General features: G+C 33.4%; 1 long non-coding RNA gene across 5 annotated transcripts in view; it reads left to right on the forward strand.

The window, feature by feature from the left end:
• The window catches only part of LOC106037448 (uncharacterized), a 64,515-nt gene that overhangs the window by 27,797 nt on the left and 20,734 nt on the right, over window positions 1-15,984 (forward strand). Inside the window, exons 6-7 of one of the 5 annotated variants that reach the window (XR_001208036.3) lie at window positions 13,862-13,929; window positions 14,021-14,159. The exons of 1 other annotated variant lie outside the window; for it this stretch is intronic. This is a non-coding gene — a long non-coding RNA (uncharacterized lncRNA). Of the gene's footprint in view, window positions 1-7,096; window positions 7,676-8,741; window positions 8,844-13,861; window positions 13,930-14,020; window positions 14,160-15,984 lie in introns of those variants that run through there. 3 more of the 5 variants (XR_007168517.2, XR_001208037.3, XR_001208039.3) reach the window with 3 other exon arrangements.

Raw genomic sequence — 15,984 nt, forward strand, 5'->3', positions numbered from 1 at the left:
TCAAGTGATGGGAAGCATTTCACAAAAGGAAAGCCCTTGTTGCTGGATTCTTCTCAGCAAAATTTAGTATTGGAGGGTTTTAAGTTATTCTTAATTTATATTATTACAAATGTACAAAATACAACCTCTTATACATTCTTATCTCAATCTGATAGTGGTAGTAAACATAGGTATATATGAGGACAGAATTTCAATGTAATAAAGATCCCACTTGATTAGTAAAATACATAAAATTCTGCCATGTCTCTTTTAATTACACAGTTAATGGACATTTCTGACAATTTTTTTCATTGAAAAAGATTTCATCATTCCATTGTTATTCATGGGATTTACCCACACAGCTCTCCCATGTGAGACTGAAGAAATTTACCCTTGAAAAAAAAATATAGTAAAGGTTTATATCATCTACATGTGGCATCTAACACTAAGGCCCTCACAACAACAAACTGTGAAAGCCAAACCAACAAACCAGGAACTGGAAAAACATTACGTTGATATTCTCCTTCCAGCTATTTTCTTTCCTGCAATAAATTAACATTCAGGTACTTGGAAAAGGGGAACATGTCAAGTTTCAACACCCCCAAACTATAATACTGTAAAGGAAGATGAATGCAGTGCAGCAGTCCACAGGATATAGCATTTTTAAGAAGCTTTTTGGCCAATGGTACCCTCAAGATTCTTATACTGAAGATGCATTTTCTTTTTTTTTTATTTTTTTGTCCTATATTTATACAGTTATTATATTATATCTCTATGAAATATCACAATTATAAGAGTGATTTATGGCACTCATTTCCCTTTACCTGACACTAATGCTTTTCTAGAGGCCCCAACATGTACAAAATGCCTATGGAATTGAATGAGGTGTGATTACACTTATTACTGAAGTAATTTCAGATACAATTGAAAGTGTTAGTTATGGTTTTAGAAGTGTGCTATGAAGTTATCCATTTCTTAGGTTGGTATTTGATTTTTGAAGCCTAGCATGGGAAAGAAAAGACTGCTAATAAATTACTTTTCTCTCTCAAATGATGTACAGAGCCCAAACCTCAAAATACTTGTGACACAGTATGAGGTTCACCTTTTAATTCAGACACTTAATTACTCATTGTATTATTACTTAATTTCCAGAATTATAGAATGGAAATAAAATCATAAAAGAAATTTAATCGTGCTGTAGCTCTTTTACTGATTTATGTGAAATTGTGCTATTAATGAAAGGTCCAGCAGTTAAAACTGCTGAAAATTTGATATGGGATTGAGAATAGAATTTCAGCCCTTGAAACAAGCTGCATTAGATGTGCAATGTTGACAGGAAAACATATGTAAATAGGACATAAGTATTCATGAGAAACAACTGCCATGTAGGTGGATATGTTTTATTTTCTTGACCTCCAACTGCACTTTATTCTGTGGTATTTTGATAGCACAGTAGGTTAGACAAAAACTAAAGAGCAGAAAATTTTTCCCAAGGTAAGACCAATTTGAAAGACCAGAATACAAAAGGGAAAACACACTTTCTGCCTTAGTAATCATAATTATTGGAGGACAGAGATGGACAACAAAGGAAAAAAGAAAATACATCTGCTGCTGCATAAAAAAAGCATGATGTTTTCTACATGACACTGATGGCAATGACATCAGCTTTTTCGATGAGTTTTCAGTCCAGCTGACCACCCTACAAATAGTTTATACCAAAAATAATTCTTCGTCTACTGGCATTTAAACTGAAATATTAAAAAATATTTTTTAAGTCTAAAACTTAACGAATCCCAGGCATTTAGAATGGCTATATTTAGATAGTTCTCAAAAATAATCTGCCCCCCAACCAAAAAAGGAAAATCTTACAAATAACCCCTTTTTAAAATAGGACTAACACTTTGTTGCTCAAAACAGTGGGTGGTTTGGGAACGAAATGATCTTCAAAATGCCATGACAAAAAGGATAATGGCCTTGCAAATTAGTCTTGACTTTAGAAATTAATTTCTCTTTCTTCACCTTCTAGATCCAAGCCTATTTAACTCTGTACCATGCTTACACTTGCCACTTGTTAATTCAGTAACTTGAGCGTGGCATGAAATAAAAAGGTATGAAGGAGCAGCATTACGACATCTCAGGGTATTTTATATTTAAATATGTATTTCTTAAGGCACTTGTATTTCAGATTACATGTTGAAATTAAGAAAGATATCCAGTGCCTAGGAAAATGTTGGATTTTCTGTTTGCATATAAAAACATAGTAATAATGTGCTTGCTTCAAACAACAATGAAAAAAATTACCTTCGTGCTATCTGAAACTTCTTAATTCTGAACAAATAAGGAGACAACTGGAGAATTTACAAAGAAAGAACAAATTCTTCAAAGAGAATCAAGCATAAATGTTAACATCTTAAGATTCGTGCTCATTCTTCCACATCTTTTTCACTACAAAAATACAAATGAGAGTTTTATGGCATTGCTCACTAACATTTCTTCTTCCCATTGTATTCGTCTTTTTTTTTTCTGGCTAGTTCAGTTATTAATTTGAATCCACTAGCTTCACGTTGCACCAGCCATTTGCAGTGGATTTATGTTACACAATGGACTTACGTTTTGTATTGCTATAAAAAAATATCCATACAATTATCAGTAAATTAACTGCAAATTATATATAAGGAATATAATAGACAAAGATACATGTAGAAAAAAAAAAGCAAAACCAAAACAGTTATTTTTATATTCATTATATTTATTTGCTTTCAAATTCCACTCCAGATTTGAAGCTCCAGCCTTCTATGAAAGTTATATATTTCCTGTAAATGTATGAATGATCAGACATTACAATAATAAACATACCAAGAGAAAAATAAGGGAAATATATTTGATGTTACAACTATTTTTACTACAGTTTGTAGAAAAATAAAAAATGGAGAATAATTTTCAAATAGAAGTCTACTCCATTTGCATTGTTGTTTAATATTAGAAACTAAGAATATAACATCGAGTCTTTTAATTGATGCAGTTCAATTCAAGGATTCTTCTTGCTGTACCATTTGACTGATTTGCCAACTCTGAATTTTAGTAGTACGTCTAAATTTGTTTCAACTAATACCTTTCTTTAAGTCTTGAGGCAGCTTTGCAATTAGAAAGTTAATGGAATTAAATCAAATTCCACTATTATTAAAGTGACAATTTCCACAAGAAAGAAAAGATCTTGTTGTTTGGTATCATGCAGCACACACTTAGTATGTACTGATTCCAAACATACATCTGAATGTGTGATTAAACACATTTTTTTGAAGTGACAAGACCACTGCACAAGCCAGGTACTCAGATTCAGTTACAGAACTGAATATGTGATATCAGATGAAATGCAAATATATAGTTATTTTCTATGTGTTATCAGCAAGTAATAGACAATGAGTTATTGACGCTTGCAGAGTACTTGCAGTTCAAGCTCTGAAGCAGTGAAACAAGAGTGCTCCTGACCTGACAGAAGGGAAAAATGATTCACCATGAGGACAGCCAGGCATTGGATTAGGTTGCAATGCAGTTCCCTTCTTAACGGGTTTTCAGAATGTGGCTCAGTAAAGCCCTAAGCAACGTGGGCTTGATCTCATAGCTGATGCTGCTGTGAGCAGGAGGTAGGCCTCCTTGACTAGAGACCACCTGAGATCCCTTCCTGCCCAAATTATACTGTGATTCAATGCTAAATTTGATTAAGACAAGTAGCATGGAAAACAATGCATATATTAAATTATTGCATTCAAGAAATAAGTGATACCTAAAGATGAAAGGATAAAAGGGAAAACCAGAATGATTACATTACAGAGAATTTTTAAGTACAGAAAAACAAACAAAAAACCACAACAAACAGACGTATCCAAGAATTATAAAATAACACCACATTAAATCTGTCACATTGATGTATGAACCTCTGTATACATTTTATAAATCTGATATTTACGAAGTGATAAAAAATGGAGACAGTCTAAACAATTTATTTCTAGTAGGGAACTATATAAGAAATTACAGATCTCTAAAAAAAGAATTAATCTACAATAGATGTATTTTTTTATTGAGAAACTGAGTAAAGCTTACATTAGCAATACAAGGATTATGTTGCAAAAAAAGGCATTAACCAATCAGTTTCTTTCTATAACTGGAATGATATAATGCTAGCCACTTTGAATATCACTCAGAAGCTCTATGAAACAAGTTGGATATAAAATTTCTAACAACATGGTAGAACCTTTCCTATTGGTGGCCGCTTATGTTCCTTTCTCTTGGGACTGTCACAAGACTGACAAAATTCATATGTGACAGCAGCCATTTAAGAGAAGTTTTTCAATGCCTATTGGAAATGTAATCTATATTAGAAATGCAATGTAATCTCTTAGAAACGTGATTTTAGGATAAAACAAAACAGGGAAAAATACAGGTTATCAAATGAAGAGATACTTTTACAGCCCTCTGAGCATGGGAATACTTTCTACTTCTGCAAATAATCCATTACATCAATACACATACACATAAAAAATTGTGTTTTGCAAAATTCAGTCTTACAGAGTTTAAGAACTGAACCATTTGGAAAATATCAATTGGGATGAATTGACCATGTTGTAAAATAGCTGCCCATTTAATTATCTGTGTTCTGAACATTTGGTGTATTTGTATTTTAGTTAAGATAATATACCCTGTAGAATCAAAATTATCTTTATTTTCAATATCACACAGGGACTAGAACATTCCTCACTTACCTGTGGATCAGAGGGATATTTAGTACTTATGAGTTCCTGTGAAGTAGGTGGGAGGACTGGCAATATTTCTTTCTACCTTACTAACGTTATGCAAGAAAATACCCAACACCATTCAGCAGGTTCGGAAGAATCAGTGCACACGTTACAGGACTCAGGACAAATAAGGCTCTCACTGACATGTTTACAGCCTTCTACCATTGTTAAGACTAGACTGGTGTTCTGAATCTCTCTGAAATATAACTTTCCTCTACTCTTAAGACCTTTTCTAAAATATTTCCAATCCAATTTGTCCTGTACAAACTCAATACACAATGTCTGAAAGTTGTATATACAACTAACTTTTAAAGAACGAAAGTTTTTTTAGAGGAATTTACAAGATTTGTCCAACTTCCCTACTTTCAGGAATTTCTCCCTGATCTAAAATATATATATATAAATGATGATAATAAAATCAGTTTGCCATTTTAATAAAAACCTAAAGATTATCCTTGAGTAGTTTTGTGTTCCATGTAAATTATCCTACAATTCTGTAAAATAATTTTACAGTTTTAAAGAGTGATGTTGTATATGCCATTGGCTCATAAAATAAATCTTTTAAGAAAAATTGGAAACCCACAGAACAAAAATAAGAGCACCCTCAAGTGAAATTAAAAAGAAACAAATGACAGCCTTTTTACAACTCATTCTTTTTATATTTTATTTCGTATTCAGTAAATCAGTAGTCCATGGATTTTCACCTGCAAAATACTGCTGCAGGAAATTGCTCAATATAAATTATAAAGAGAACAGTTGAGTTAATTAAAAGTTTGACTAAGTAACAAGTTACCTAGAAGACTAAATCCCAAACTCAAAATAATTTATCCACTTAGTCTGTCTCATGAAAAATTAATGGCAAAAGTCACGTAGACTCTAAATCACTTTTGAAGATATAGCTTAGTTAGTTTTAAATGTGTTTTATTGAAAGTAATTTCATACTTAAAAATAAGAAATACTGTATCCAAAGGCTTTTCAAGGTTATGTCACCATATTCTGTGCTGTTCCATAACTATTGCCAAAAACAGAGTGTGGCAAGAGACAGACTAATGACGGCTTCTAGTTATTATTGGTGTATCCACAGTCTTGTTAAAAAACAGAAGTACAGTATTTCATTTCTTGAGTTATATGTCATATAAAATCTGAAAAACAGTTTCTCTCCATTACAAAGAGTCAGTTTTATTAATGCAATGGTTACATAAAGCCTACTTATTAGAAAAACAGAAAGCCCAAAGAACTCTTTGCATTTGCATTTAAATGTACTGTATGATAAACTTTTATATAGATTTTATCCTTGTTATTTTTGTAATACTTGGTCAATTTTACAATTAAAAAAAAAAAAAAAAAGGAAATCAAAGCTTCTTAGAAAGCAACTTAAAATGTCCAGTAAGCCAGAAAATCAGTGAGTAGTAATGGTTAAAGTTCACATCAGAAGCGAGATCGTTTGAGAAATTATAATGTTGGGGGGTTTGACCAGTTAATGAATCTGTATCTGCTTTGCCGCCCCACTGTAAGAAGGAATTTCCAAATGTAGTCTAGAAATACTGACAATCGTTTGCTTTTCAGATATTTATCTAAAAATTGATAACCCAACCTTGGGAAACAGAGCAATAACTTACCATTGTAATTTTTAAGGAAAATGAAATATTTGAAATTTCAATTACATTATTGCAAAGACACAAGACAAAATCAGAAGCCAGAAAAATAGGATAAAAATATGTAAGAAACATAAAATAAACTCAGAGGAAACAGCAAACACTATGCGCAATCTGTAAAAATATGCAATGCATGTGTTTAATTCCTCCAGTAGAAGGAATAATGGTTTTTTGGTGACATTCAGTGAAATCTAGGATTCGGCTATTCAAACAAACAAACAAACAACAACAACCACCACCAACCTTAAAGCATTGAGGCATTCTATATCTAGACAATGTCACATAGAACATTAATTATCATTATGTTATCTCGGTTTAACTCATTTGTAGCAACATGGATGTTACCAGGTTTCATAACAGAGATCTGTAAAATGAGGAAAAACTTAGCACAGATGACTTTGCAGAACCAGAATTTACAGTAGTACACATAACCTCAGGGCTCTAATGTGAATGTACAGTTTAGAAAACAGAGCCAAATTCACAAAGGTTTATAAGCAACCAAAGATAAAATATGGAAAAACAAATATCCATAAAATTTCAAGCAAAATTTTAGTATTGTTTCTTTCCTTTCCTTTCCTTTCCTTTTCCTTAAAAAATAGAAAACAAGTATAAAGAAATCACTTCATCATAAGGAATATTTCAAAGCAGAAAAAACTTCTCATTTTGCAGGTCAGCCTTAAAAACATGAAGATTTCAATTATACTCAACTAGAACAGGAAAAATAATCACAGGAGCTCAGCATTAACATCACAATACAAGATAAAATAAAAAGGTCATCATGTCTCTGAAAACAATAACTCACTCCACACTTTATGTCTTCTGTGCCAAGGCCACAAATACAATAAGACTCATATTCCATCCTTTGATTGTCTCCTGATCATTTAAAAGCTTGTTAATCTCATTCTTTATGAGAACTTGCGGAACTTCCTGGGATCCATTTGGTGGTAATTGCCCCTTGTCCTGTCCCCACAAACCACTGAAAAGAGGTTGGCCAAATCCCTTTGTCTCCCACATTTAAGGTATTTATAGACATTTTTAAGATCCTCTCTCAGTCTTCTTTTCTCAAGGCTGAACAGACTCAGGTCTCTCAGCCTATCCTCACAAGGGGGGATGCTCCAGGCCCCGTATCAATTTTACCAGGCACTGATGTGAGACTGACAGGCCTGCAGTTGCCAGGGTCTTCTTTCTTGCCCTTCTTGAAAATTTGTACAACATTTGCCAGCTTCCAGTCAACTGGGACCTCTCCGGGTTCCCAGTTATTAATATTGTATTAATATTACAAAAAAGATTTGAAAGGGAAGGAACTCGGGAGAAAGAGGAAGTCTGAAGATTTAATACAGTTGCACCATCATGAAATAAAATGTCATACAAACTGATACAGTAATCCTGAAACTAATCTAAAGTAGTAATCACAGCTGAATCACCCATGGTCTATTTTAAAAGAGGTAATAATATTCTCTGGGAATGAATACACTACACAAATATTTCCATAGTGAATGTCAGAATGTTTAACCATATATTCTTACCAATAAGCTTTTATTTGTTAATGTATAAAATATTGAAGGGTATTCCTATATATTGTAGCTGATATTACTGCAGTGAGAAGTATATATTCCTAGGTATCCCTCACTATTATTCCATTTCAATAAAAGGATAAATCTAGATATGTTCCATAAAACTGGAGTTCTCAGAGGAATAAGCATATTAAACTGAGAGAGTTTAGTGTAGGACAAAGATATTTTATATATTTTCTTAAAGGCCCCGTGTGTGTTTGAAAAAACTAGTTCATGCCTGATGTATTTTTCATGAGAAAATACATCAGGTTGGACAAGGCCCTGGGCAACCTGATTTAGTGGGTGGCATCGCTGCCCATGACAGAGGGGTTGGAACAAGAAGATCTTTAAGGTCCATTCCAACCAAAGTTGTTCTCTGATTCTATGAGTTTGATTTAAAGTATTCTTGCTTCCATAATATAAAATACCAGTTACATTAAATGAGAGAGTGTGTTATAATTTCTGCATTGTTAGATAATACCAAAGAAGTGGTCTACAAGGTAAAATTCTTCACAACATCATCATGTGACTGGGGTAAATAAATGAAAAGAAGGTAAACTTCAAACCTTCCTATAAAATAAATAAATAAATAAATAAATAAAGGAATGGCTTTACTGAGACAAACAATAGAAGAATTTAATTAAAAATGAAAAATGATTTATATAGTTTCTACACAAAACCAAAAGACTGATTTTTTTTTGGTGGAGATAACAAAAAATGTCAATAAATGGCAAAAATACTAAACAAAGCACTTATTTCAGTATCGCCATGCCCTGTCCTGAGATGTACCTATCAACTGATACTAATTGGTACCTCGGGAAAGAACGCATCTAAATGTTGACCATGGCCAACCATCAAAAGAGGTATTTTTGCACATATTCTCTAACTAAGATAGAGTTGGTTAGTTCAATGTTTAATGCATGAATAAGCAATAGACTTTTATGGTTACCATTGCATATTTCATGACAGTTCTAGAAGTGTTTGGGTTTAGATGAATATTAAGTAAAATAAACATAGTTTTATACATTTTGAATCTCTACAAATATAATTTCACACAACCAAATTCTTCAGAACTCTTGGAGTATTTTGGAATAAGATGCAAAGGAATAATCCGTTTGTTTGAAAAAGCCAGACTATTAGTTCCTTTCCTCTATGGCTGTTACAGTTATCAATAGGAGAAAGAGCTCCCATCTCTCATCGGTAGATGAGTGCTAAAGCTTTGCAGCCAAAAATCGAAGACTGAAGCTCATATAGGAAACTAATGGCAGAAAATAATCATTAGAATCCATGGGGATAGTTATTTTAAGACCAAAAATACTGCTTACAAAGGCAGTTGTTTTCTTTACTCCTTTCTATCTCTGAATTCATGTGTTTTCAGTTATGCATTTTGGGATCTCTTTTACAGTATCATGTATTACATGATAAAGGGAAGCACAGGTGGGGATTTCAGTCCTTTAAAGGAATCTATATTCATTTAACATGCAGAATTAATATATTACTATGTAGAATATCACAGTTTTCTTGTCTACCATCGTGATGCAACTGAATTGCTTTTGCCCTTAAAAAAGCAATAGGTTATGTTGCACAGTGTGCTGATAAATAGTTTACTAATTTGTAATGTAACAAAATTGATTTGTGAAAGAATCCTATAGCTTGCAATCAGCCACATTACAGCTTCTAGTATTTTTCTTTTTTTTCTCTGATGCTGAAATTTAGTAGACAGCATGTGCTCTGAGCATAGAAATTTCAGAAGAATCTGCACTACTGTTTTACAGTCATCCAAGTATGTATTTTTACCTATAACAAGTTTTTCTCAAAGAAACTGCTCTTTACTAAGTGTTACACTTAGTACTGTGACTGACATATGTTTTGAATACTATTAAGATACTTAATAATTAATCTGAAATGCTAAACTCATTCCAGTTAGTGCAAGATAGATAAAAAAAAACATTGCAGGCAACTGAGAGACAACTCTGGCCATGCGTTGTTTTCAGCCAGCTGAGTCTGACACCAGGGTATTGCATTTGATTCTCCTGAGAGAAAAAGACCCAGCTGTGCTTCTCCTATAGCACTTTCTACCAGATGATCCAAAAATGTGGCAATTCCAGAGAGACCGAATGCTTATCTTTTCCTTGACTATGAAGTATTAAAGTTATACCATGTTTATTCCAACACAAGGTGTATCTTGTTATTGCCAATTTTTCATTATATCAGTTGTACCATAACTGTAAAAGCAGACATTAGAGTGTTAGAAAATACTTTCTTTCCCCTAATTGTTTTGTTTTTCTTTTGTCCAAATGGTCATGAGACCATTCTACATGAGACAGGTCATACACAGTTCAGCTGAGTTTCACCGTGACACAATTGCTGAGTAAAAGAAACACAGTCTTCATCTTTCCTTTACCTTCCCATTAAAAACAAAAATCAAAACTAAGTTAAATTAAAACTAGACACAAAGAACACGGGTTCTTTATTAAGCATGACAATATTCATCTGAATTTTAAATATTAACTTAGTGTCCATAAAAAAGGTCAACTTGAGATCATTCTTTTCAAAAGCTAAACCTATTTGAAACTACAATTGTGCAGCCAAACCAATCAGAGGGGCAAAAAAATATTTGGATGGAAGCATATAATGAAAAAAAAAAATCTCATCTAATAAGGATTTTTAATGAAAAGAAACTAAGTCAACTCAAACTTTCCACCTGAGCCGGCATGAAAAATGCCTTTTGAGCACCTGTAAGAAAAGAAAACAAAGAACTAGATTCATTAAACTGGCATTGATAGCATTTCCTTTCTTTCCAAAAGGTTACTCCTTAAAGCTGTTTCCGAGACAGTAGGATACTTAGCCTCTGTTCAGACTTCTGCCTGCACAGATCTGAGCTTACTTTTATTATTTCTGAAAAAAAATGCCCTACATGGACTATTGAGGCATTCTTTTCTAATTTGCTGATACAGAGCTATTCCAACCTGCATATATCTTTGAGGCTTGGAAAAGAGACTGATAGCTCAATGTCCCATTTTCCTAGATGAGTGTTCCACCCACAAAGTTAGTGACTTATTCCCTCCTTGGCTTGGAGATTATATGAATACACAAATTTGCTGGCTCCATCTACAAAAATTCAGAAAAATCTAATCCAAATTACTCACAGCTTCTTCAAGTGGGTAGTTTATTATATACATTAAAAATCCACTCTGTTCCTGGTTCGTAGTGGTGATTTGGGCAAAGGATTTTGACAGGCAGTGACCTTAGTCTCCTGAGAACTGAACTTAGGTCTCTCACATCTTGGGTGAGAGCTGTTACTCTTGACCTTCCAGAGAAAGAGAAGAATGTCTCATTTTCTTATAAAGCTCTGTCTCTAAACCAAGAAGTAGCTTGCAGTTGAAATTTTTCAGTGATTATGGCCTAAATAATTTTGAGACAAGAGAGAGATTTACTCAGATTTGAAGATTCTCCTCCATTCCAGAGGAAGGAAAAAGTAATGCTGTAGAAAAATATATATATATATATCTTTGATATAGTTTGTCATGTTAAAGCATTACATTTTATAATAAGACACTGTACTGGGCAGTTTTTCCCCAGTTTCCCTGTATTCTCTTTGTTTCTGACTCTTCCTGCCTTGATCTTCAGGGGGCCACAAGTAGAAGTTTGGAGGTGTGCATTTGGGGGTGAGGGTAACAATAGCTGCAGCAATTCATAAGACAAATGAAAGTTAGGAATCAGTAAGTCCATCTGCTACTGTATAAGCAATACCAGTCCATAAATGTAAGCATCCAGTGCTGTATGAGACAACCTGTGGCATCTCAGTCACAGGAACAAGTCTGACAGATATAAAACGGGACATAAAAGAAACCCCTGCCCTTTTGGAGCAGGAGGTAAAGGGCATTAGGCAGGTGTATTCAGGCACATTTGTTCCCTTTCTATCCTTACACTTCAGCCTTGACACCAAAGAATGTACATGAGAAAATAACCACTGGAAAAATAACCCACCAACATCTATTAAAAAGCAAGACAATTATAAACAAATGGTTAAGCACCCAATTTTCAGCGGAGTCCAAATTTCTAAACCATGTTCCAGAGGAATGAGGAGAAACAATATCTATGTGTAGAACTTGGAAACACTTGTTCACATTAATATTAAAGTAGCACAGTTGGTGTGTGTATGTGTGTATATAGATATGTGACAGCGGATGTGGGATATGTGACAGTTTCCCTTGTCCTAGTTTTGTGTGTTGATTATGTGAATGGACTTGCATGCTATTTTGACATTACTTATCTGCACTGGCTTTAGGAACCATATGTTTTCATTTATAGTCCATTGCATATCTGTAAGTTCCATATGCACTGTGTAAATATGAATTTATGTTTTGAGAGCAAGTACAAACTTGCATAGTTTAAAGAAACATATCAGAAGCCTAGAGTGTCATTATTTAGAACAGAATGGTAGTGGTTATGGTCAGGAAGAAAGGTGCTGATCTTAGTATTGACTGTTGTCACAGGTAACTGTATGAAAGCTATAGAAACCTTCTGCATGCGTGTGACTAGCAGCACAGTATGACTCACATAAAATAAAGATCTGAATAGCTACATCTTTCAGCCTTCTTAAATTGGGTTTTATTGTACCAAAAAGATCTTTTGCTATGAGCATTATTTTTTTCTATCAATTCACTTCAGCTGAACGTGAAGCTAAGATATAACATATGCTGTATGCATCATATGTTTGCCTGCATACCCATGCATATTGTCGCTTTGTTTTATTCCAGAAGTCTCTTGAGCACATGGAAAGTAGAGTTTCAGTGGGTTGGAAATTTATGCTTCAGTAAATATATTGTCAATTTAGTGACCATCTGTAACACAGAATTTTCTTTTACTCTGCAGCAATGCATATATTATAGTTTTCAAAACAGTCCCAATAATGTTATGGAAGCTCTATATTTGATTATATATATATTTATATATATAAAACCCAAGTATTAATTCACCATCAAGACAAACTTTTCATGAGTTCTCTTAGTTTAGATAAGCACATACTGACACAGTTCCCCAGTATTAACATTTGCAGACCAGTGTTGCAGACATGCACACAGACAGAAACGGAAAGCTAACCTAGGATGTCCAGGACATAGCATTTAGTTGGATTCATATTACAGTCTAGAGAGAATCAGATTTCAGTTTTAGTCAGTTAGTACATAAAGACATGTTCTATCTTAAGTCTTTCCTCTGAATGCAAATAAAATGTGCATATTTACATGAGCAATATATACGAAAAACAATTCAGTGATAGGAAATTCAGCTTCAAAAACAAAATTCTTGGAGAGTGATTCAGGAGTGATGAGTGAAAACAATATTTTTTTAGTTTAAAAAGCATTATTTATAGATTTTTCTATCATTCAGGACATATATAGTAGCCACCATTCTTGATCATTTACAGAAAAAAATTTAGGTAAGGATGACCACCTAACTCAGGGACAATTTAAGACTGTAATTGTTTGCCACCATTTTCTTTATTAGCCACAACATCTGTATTAACTGTCTTACTGAAATGAGATTTACAGATAAGCAAAAGGATGCAGTTTGTGTAATCCATTTCTGAAACAGCTCCACAACAGTGTTCTTCCTTCCTGCTCACTATAATCTGTGATGAGGAGACTGTACAATATTAGTGAATTGCATTCATTATCCCCTGTCTAGGTGATACATTCACCCTCATAAGAAGTGTTTTTTGAAGAGGGAAATCCATATTCTTTTCTTCTTCTTTCTTCTAATGCAAGAAAACATGGGAAACCCAGAACATAGTACTGCCTCAGCTGCATTTGCACAACCCCAGAAAATATCTTCTATTAAATCTTTTTTGTTCTCTCTCTTGTTTGCTCTGTCATAGGCAGGATTTTAACACTAACATTTGAGAGGGATGTTAATGAACTCCCAGAGGATTAAAATAAAACTACGGTAAATATTCATTTCAGTCACCTAGCTCTATGCTTGTATCTGTATGTAGAATGATGACCTTTATTAATATAATTTCCCTCCTACTTCACAGGTTACTATGTTGATTTTAGAAGGTTTGCACTGCTTTGACTGTAACAGCATTGTTAAAATGACACAAAGCAAAGCTGAAGAGATACTGGAAGCCCTAAGGAAAGAGCTGATGTTGGAGATTAAGAAGAATTTGTCTTTTAGCAATAGTACTGGGCATAAATATTTTAGATAGTTTACTTTCTCACTTTATCAGCTTATAGATCAAATATATATGATTTTTATACATGTGTGTGTGTACATATATATGTATATAAATCATATATCCTATATACCATGACTGCTTATTCATGCATCAATGCAATTCAAAAAAGGACAACTTGAAAGAGTTAAAATGCAAATTAAATAACAACAATCAAAATAGTGGGGAGGGACACAGTCTTCTTCACTACTGGGATACACAAATCTAGTTGTTGAAGTTCTACGCTTCTGTTTGCTGATCTGGAAAAAAAGGATATTACTTACCTCATATAGGTACTCTGACAACTAAGTGTTTTGAACAAACCATTCTAAACTTCTTAAAGTGATTTAATAGAATAAATCATTCTACTGTAAAAAATAAACTTTTAAAGTTCATATTACTCTTCAAAATCTTTTTTTTTTCCTTGGGAGAATTTATTTTCCTTGAGTTTTTTTTTTCTTTTTTTTTTTTTTTTTTAGATTCCATAGCATTGCGTATGTTAGAGAAAGACTACTATTGTAGTCAGAGTGTTTCTATTAATCTTAATGTCATCTATCGGCACAGAAAAACATTCAAAGAATTGAATGAGAAATGACATGCTCTCAGGAGATGGCATTTATGTTGTTACCTGCTTAGCTATGATTGAAATAGCTGGATTGGTGACATGCTGTATCTGGATTGGTGACATGCTACTCAAATTAGTGTTTCTAAATGATACGATTGATTTAGCTGTTTTGAAATTTACTACTTAAGAAATGTTAGAATTTTAACTTTTATTTGCTGCATCATGACAATCTTATAAACCCTTATACTATACAGATAGGATCTTATGAAAATTTGCCATGTCTTCTGCTATATGTATGGCTTTTTATTTATTATTAGTAGTATTATTCAAACACTTGTTTTAATTAGGTAGTACTCATTAGTTTTTCAAAATTCCAAATGTTTACCTCTTACTTCAGTCAGGAAGCTGGGATGCCTAACCATCATCATCAGAAAATACTTTCTTCACTAAGAAATCTTTTATAACTTCCTAAACTTGACATATACAGTTACCTTTTTTTTATCCTAGAGAACTGCACTGTAATGTTGGGTACTGTGAGACAGATCTGGAAATCCAGTTTAAAGTATCGCCCCACTCTGCACTAAAAAACTTCAATGTTAGACAGCTTACTCTGGCATTAGGCCCAAGTATAACTACATAGCCTTGTAGCTATGATTTTTGCTGTTATTAGTAGAAGAAGAAGGGCTTCACAATGACCTGGCAGCGTACTAAGTTATCTGACCTTTCCTTGGCCTGAGCTGTTGTTAGCTTGTTTACAGCAGTTGTTGGTCTAGTGGCCAAGTAGCTTTTGCTTAACCTGTTCTAGCCTAATCATTGTGAATGTCACGTAACATAAAGGCCTGACAAATACAGTCATTCTATGATTCTATGAATATTGAATGCCATGCATTCAAAGTGTAGAATTTTGCTTTTGATACTATCTTAAGTTATGTAAATGAGTTCACTTAAAGGACAATTATTCACTACTTCTGCTATGCATCAGATCGAATGTGTGGCCTTGACACTCTAATTCACAGTATTTAAAATCTAAATTCTCAATACAAGATCTAAAATGATTAACATTTCCTCATGGTCATGCTTTGTAAGCATCCAACATTTTTTAATAGAATATTGGTATGGAACAAGGTTTGTTCTCAGCCACATTATCCATCAAAACGTAGCAATCAGATCATAAAAAATCCATTTATTTTACCTAGGTGAAAAATTCCATTGAAAATAAAAG

Source organism: Anser cygnoides, chromosome 13 (genome assembly GCF_040182565.1).
Source record: "Anser cygnoides isolate HZ-2024a breed goose chromosome 13, Taihu_goose_T2T_genome, whole genome shotgun sequence".
Taxonomy (NCBI): domain Eukaryota; kingdom Metazoa; phylum Chordata; class Aves; order Anseriformes; family Anatidae; genus Anser; species Anser cygnoides.